Genomic DNA, 6836 nt, shown 5'->3' on the forward strand with positions numbered 1-6836 from the left:
CCAGCCCCTCCATACTCAGAACCAAACTGGATTCTCTCCCCCACCTCCTCCTGGGCTCAACCATCCCCTGCCTGCTTAGCATGTAGACATCCTGAGGGCAACTCTCCAGGGTACTTCAGCAGTATCTGGGACTGAAAACCACAGCATCCATCCCAGACCCGCTGTTTTTCATCCGGAGAAACATGGACTGGGGCCCCTATCATGGACTGTGTTCTGCCTGCCCTAAGCGACTTGCTGGCTGAGCTTGCTTGGCCACCCCAGCAGCAAGGCAGACATGCAGCCCGTTAGAGAAGTCCTTAAATGCAGTCAGAAAGTGGTTGCTTATTCTCATAATATTTGCCATTATTGTGCCAGTGGTATATCTTGACAAGATAATCATTTTTGCAGTTTCTAGGGTTCACAGCTGGATATGACTTATTGCTTCTCTCTCCTTTTAGGATGTATCTGATACCCTTCCATTGCAATGAAACTATTTAGTATGAATAGATGTTTGGGTGAGTACCAGGTTGATTTCTATGTTCTGTGATTCAAATACATGATGTCTTCAAGAATAAGGTTTTACCATCAAGTTTAGAAAGGTAGCAAAGAGTATGAACACTATAATTCTTAGGGGATGTGGGGGGTGCTCTATGTACTCTCATTTGCCAAAAGCTCAAAAGGAGATAATTCATTCCGGCTATTGGAGTTTGTATTTACTAGCACAAACTATACAGTTGGCTATTGTCTCCTCCATTGTAGGTGATGGCATTAAAACTCTTTTATCTATGTGTATGTATATACTTTAGGAAGCTCTTATATTAGTATGTTTTATGTGACTTTTTCAAAAAGCCTTTAGTGTTAATTATCCATTCCCCATATTCCCTTCTCTACACAGTTCTTCCATTTCTCTTCTCACAATTTCTGCTCCATTATTCCCTTTAATCCTTTACACAACTGTGTTCTATCTCCTCTCTCTTGACTGCCCACCCCAAAGGCTATAGGTATTCCAAATTGAACACACATATCTGAAAGATCCAAAGGTAACATCTACAGATGAAAGTATGACATCTCTTTCAGTTTCTGGGTTACTGCACTAAGAATAATTGTTTAACCTTCACCTACTCTCCAGTAAATTTCATAGGTTTTTTTTTTAAGCTGAATACTATCCCTTTGTGTAAATGTAGCACATTTTTGTTGTCTGTTCATTGGTTGATGAACATTTAGGTGTTTTTATTTACTGGCTATTGTGAATTGAGTAGATGTAGCATGTAGCTTTTGCAACCCTGATTTAAGCTCCTTGTGGATCATGCTACCAGCACCTGCCCAGAAAATATTGGATCTGTGGGTGAAAAACACAGACACACACACATTGCTCAATTTTAACCTGCCTTCTTGGCTCAGTTGCTGGGTACTACTAATCTCCCACAGCTAGTGTGCCCTTCCCAATACTCTTAGTTCAGCACCCTAAATCTGCCCTCAGCTTCAGTTGCTCAGTTACTCAACTCAACATCCCTAACCTCCCACCTGGAAAAGGGGCCTATGGCCATCCCACCTGAGATCATACATGGCTGGTCACTTTTGTCCCTGTGAAGCATTGTCAAAAACTCCCTATACTTTTTCTGCATTTCCTCCTATCCTCTGTGAACCCAGAAGTCTACCCTCTTTCCTTCTGCCCAGCAATTGGCCCCTGGCACCTTACTGATAAATTAAGAACCAATTGGGCCAAAGTGTGGACACTTTGCCCCTTCTTATTATTGGGAACAAAACACTCATGGAAGAAGTTACAGAGACAAAGTTTGGAGCTGAGACAAAAGGATGAACCATCTAGAGATTGCCATATCCAGGGATCCATCCCATAATCAGCCTCCAAACGCTGACACCATTGCATACACTAGCAAGATTTTGCTGAAAGGACCCTGATATAGCTGTCTCTTGTGAGACTACGCCGGGGCCTAGCAAACACATAAGTGGATGCTCACAGTCAGCTATTGGATGGATCACAGGGCTCCCAATGGAGGAGCTAGAGAAAATACCCAAGGAGCTGAAGGGATCTGCAACCCTATGGGTGGAACAACGTTATGAACTAACCAGTACCCCAGAGCTCTTGACTCTAGCTGCATGTGTATCAAAAGATGGCCTAGTCGGTCATCACTGGAAAGAGAGGCCCATTGGACTTGCAAACTTTATATGCCCCAGTACAGGGGAACGCCAGGGCCAAAAAGTGGGAGTGGGTGGGTAGGGGAGTGGAGGGGAGGGTATGGGGGACTTTTGGGATAGCATTGGAAATGTAAATGAGGAAAATACCTAATAAAAAAAAGAACCAATTGGGAAAACAGGACATTAGCATCAGAACCACCCCTGCGAGTAGCAATGAACATGGATGAGTAGGTATCTCTATAGTAGGATAGGGAGTTCTTTGAGTAGATGCTTAAAAGTGGTACAGATAAATCATATTATGTCTATTTCTGTTTTTTTTTTCAGAATCTCCACACTTATTTATATATTGGTTGTAACAGTATGTACACCTGTCACTAGTGAATAAGTGTTCCCTTTCCCCACATCCACACCAGCATCTGCTGTCATTTGCTTTTTATAAACTTGGCTGTTCTGACTGGAGTAAGATGAAATCTCAAAGTAGGTATTTTGTTTTTTGTTTTTTTGTTTTTCTTAAACTAGGTGTCTGGTGTCTGTATGTGGGATGGATCCCTAGGTGGAGCTCTCTCTGGATGGTCTTTCCTTCAGTCTCTGCTCCACACTTTATACCCGTATTTCCTGTAGACAGGATCCATTCTGGGTTAAAAATGTGGAGATGAGTGGGTGGCTTCATCCCTCAACAAGGGGCCTTGTCTAACCTCTGGATATGGTCTCTACAGGTTCTCCCTCCCTTTGTTGGACATTTCAGCTAATATCATCCCTGTTGGGTCCTGGGAGCCTCTTGCTTTTCTGGCATCTGGGACTTTCTGGTGGCTACCTCCAGTTCCCTATCACCCCCATTGCTACACACCTCTGTTCAAATTCCTGACCCTCTGTATATCATCTTGCATAACCGATCCTGATCCCCTTCTTACCCCTCCCCTCTTCTCTTCCTCCCATGTCTCTCCCACCTTCTACCTACCGTGAGAGTTTTGTTCCCCCTTCTAAGAAGTATGAAGCATCCACATTTTGGGCTTCCTTCTTAGGTTTTATATGGTCTGTGAATTGTATCTTGAGGATTCCGAGCTTTGGGACTAATATCTACTTATCAGCGAGTGCATGCCATGTGTGTTCTTTTGTGACTGGGTTACCTCACTCAGAATGATATTATCTAGTTCCATCCATTTGCCTAAGAATTTCATAAAGTCATTGTTTTTAGTAGCTTTCCCTGATGGCTTAGGATGTTGAATATTTTAAAATGTTTCTCAGCCATTTGTAATTCATCTTTTGAGAACTTTCTGTCTATATCCATATACATTTTAATTAGATTTATTCTTTCTTAATGTTTCATATTTTGAGCTATTTCTATATTCTAGACAAAAACCTCCTGTTAGCTATATAACTGGTAAATGTTTTTTTCTAAAATTGAGGCTAGGAGTGTGACTCAGGGATAGAATACCTTTCTAGGATGTGCAAGACCTGGTATTCCATTCCCAGCACTTAAAAAAAAAGACAAAAAATAATGATTTTTTTTTCTTTTATGATGTTCTTCTACCATTTTCAGAACAAACTCCCATCTTTTTTCTTAGTATTCAGTGAGGAGAATTTTGAACTGAGGGATGAGTGGAAAACGAGAAATTCATATTATCTTGGTTCCTGAAACAGTAAACACAAGTGAAAATCTCCATTTACTTTTTTGCATCTTGATTCTTGCAAGAAGAATCAAGAGCATAGCATTGGTCAGTGATGTGAGCATGTTTTCGAAAGTAAAAAGACAGAGGACCCCAAACTGTATAGAAATGATCGGCATTGGACTACCATTCTGTGCTTTGCTCAAACAAGAGTCTATATTAAATTTTTGCTACTACATAGTTTCATCCAATAATGGCTGCCTAAAGAGTCATAAAGTACAGTTGTAGAATCTAATAAGTGAAAGAGAAGGGAATGCCCCAACAACAAAAGGGGTTCAGATAAAATAGAATTAAGGGGATAAATACATACATAAAGTATTATATAAAAGATTGGCAAGAATGCATTTCTAAAAATTTAGTTATTAGAAACCACAAACAGGGTTTAGAAAATGAGTGAGTTCTCATAGGAAGATAGAGTTTCTCAAGTTATTGTGAGGACACATATTTCTGCACAGACAAGTTATCTACACCTTGAGATAATAATAACCATATTAGTTCTAGTGATCATTTTGAAGAAAACAACAATTTCTGGGACTCTGTTCAATTGCCAATACCCACATCCTGTGGGTCACAAGCCCCTGTAACTTCAGCTCCAGAGTATCTGATGCCTTTTTCTCACCTCTGTGGATGACTGTGCCCCCATGCACAGACACATACAATTATTCCTTTTTAAATAATAGCAAGACTGTGACTTTCTCCCTTCAATCTCTCTGGTATTTAGTAGTCTTGCTGAAATAGTTGGGTATAGCACACACTTTTAAATCTTGCATTTGAAGGATATCAGAAGACTGATTGTAGGCTTGTTTGTTTTGAGACAAAGCCTTGCTAAGTAGCCAAGGCAAGCTTTCAACTTGTTCTGTGGTCAATTTGACTCCAACTCAAAAGCCTTCTACCTCAACATTCCAAGTCCTAGGATTATGGGCATGTGGCACAACACCCAGCTCAAAATATTGACTTGAATCCTTAAATATCACCCAATGAGACTAGATGGGTTCTCTAAAAATAGTTACTGATGGAGTTTGTACTGTTGCTGTTTATTAAGGATAAACACTTCTGAACAGAGAAGGACACATGGTTACAAAGGGAAACATGTGGTCAGGTCTGGAGCCAGTACTATTCATAAAAGTTGTCCTTCATTGGGCCAAGGAAGCCAGACCTCTGTCTGGCACTAGATAAACTTCTTTTCTTTCAAGAGCATACTCTTGAGAAAGGTGTAAAAGAAGCTGAGGAGGCCTCTGGGATGTTGACAAGTGAGGTAACAAATCCTTCCTTAAAGGTGAACCTGGTCAGTGCACTTCCATGTTTGCTATAGTTGTTCAAGTGTTCTGTTTGACATGTAGAACACTGTAATTGATCTTTGGGGATACAGAGTGATCTTAGCAAGACATTTCAAATTGTATTTTCCCTGGGATCAAACAAAATACCTGTGCTACTCTAGAGTAGATTGAAATATTTTATTCACTCGCTGTAACTTATAGGAAGACAGGGGACAGGAAGACAGCATAGACATTTTGGCATGAGATGTTATATTCTTATGGAATGCTGTCTTTCACTAATTGTGGCTGGATACTTGCTTGTGTATGGACACAGCTTTTTACTAAGGAAAAAGCTCTTCCTCTGATGTTTCCACACAGTTTCATTTGAAACTCTTCCAAATCCCAAGATGCTCCATTGTTCTATCTCCTAAAAGGAGCAACCGAATATGTCTACCAGGATGTCTTTTCCTTAAGAGCCACAAAGGAGACACCACCAGCAGGATATGCTTTCTTCTCTGACTTAATTTTTATTCTTCAGCCATCTTCATATCTCCTGGTGCCAACACACTTGGTCTTATATAGTAGGAAGCTCATGTGTTCAAGGGTCATGTTTCAGTAGGGCCTGAGGAAGTAACCAAAGGTAATTCCATATTTTAATTCCTCCTAAGTCACAATGAAGAAATATACTTACTCTAAGAGCCATATGGCCCAAATACACACAGCCTGCTCTATCTAACAACAAATAGTGTAGTGGGTAGGTTAGTAAGCAATTGAATTTAAGAGAAATTAAACTGCCAAGTCAACAGAACAAAGAAAAGTTGGCTTGTCTTCATGGTAAATTTATGGCGAAAGTTCAATAGCTTACTATACATAGATGACGTAAGAAATAGGTCTGGGAAGCCAGGATGTGAGGAAAATCATATAAGTTCATAATGGTCCTTCTCTTTCACTGCAGTAGTAGTTTATTGTGATTAACTGCTCATAAACGATGAGAGTTGGATCAATTTACAATCTTTTGCTCCAGTGCTATGCGTTAACATATAAATTTCTAAGATGTAAGCTGCAAAAATTTTAACGCATTTTCATTTCCTTTTCTCGTGCATAGTAAATGGAGAAGGCAAGCAAGCATTCCTTAGGCATTCCAGGAATAATGCTCATAAGTGATCAATGTTTTCATTTGGTTCTTTCTCCATCCTTAGGGGTAAACACTAAAATAGAACTAAATATGTTTAAAATTTTTAGTACAAATTCCATAGTAACTTAATATCCAATAACATGTCAATTCTCTGGGTTCCCAGGGCCATTTTAAAGTCTTTAGGGGAAAATAGAATTTTTTTTGTTCTTTCTCAGCTTTGCTATGTTGCCATTAAACTTCACTCAGTATCCCCATACTCTTTTCTAGCTTACCCATTTTACTAAGCATGAAAGATACTAAAAATAAAGAGGAAAAGAGGTGCTCTTCACTGGGGTAGGGAAGGAAAGCATCCATGACTGTAGTGAACAGGGAGTTTGGTCTCCAGTTCCAAATCCAAGTTTCTGGACTTCTGGATGAATCTTTTTGTCCATATAACTAGAGAGGATGCTGGATTCTTGCTAAAGGCCTTTAAATGTCCCCATTATTTTCTGGTTATTATGCAAGAAGATTTAATAGTGGCCCATGTAATCAGATTTAAACTGGCCTTTCCCATGGCTTCTGGCTGAATTAGAAGATATGAGTCACATGACACCCTCCTGCTATTGTCTAGACGCCTAAAAATCAAATAAAGACTGCATTTTA

The sequence above is a fragment of the Mus musculus genome, chromosome X (genome assembly GCF_000001635.26).
Source record: "Mus musculus strain C57BL/6J chromosome X, GRCm38.p6 C57BL/6J".
Lineage (NCBI taxonomy): Eukaryota > Metazoa > Chordata > Mammalia > Rodentia > Muridae > Mus > Mus musculus.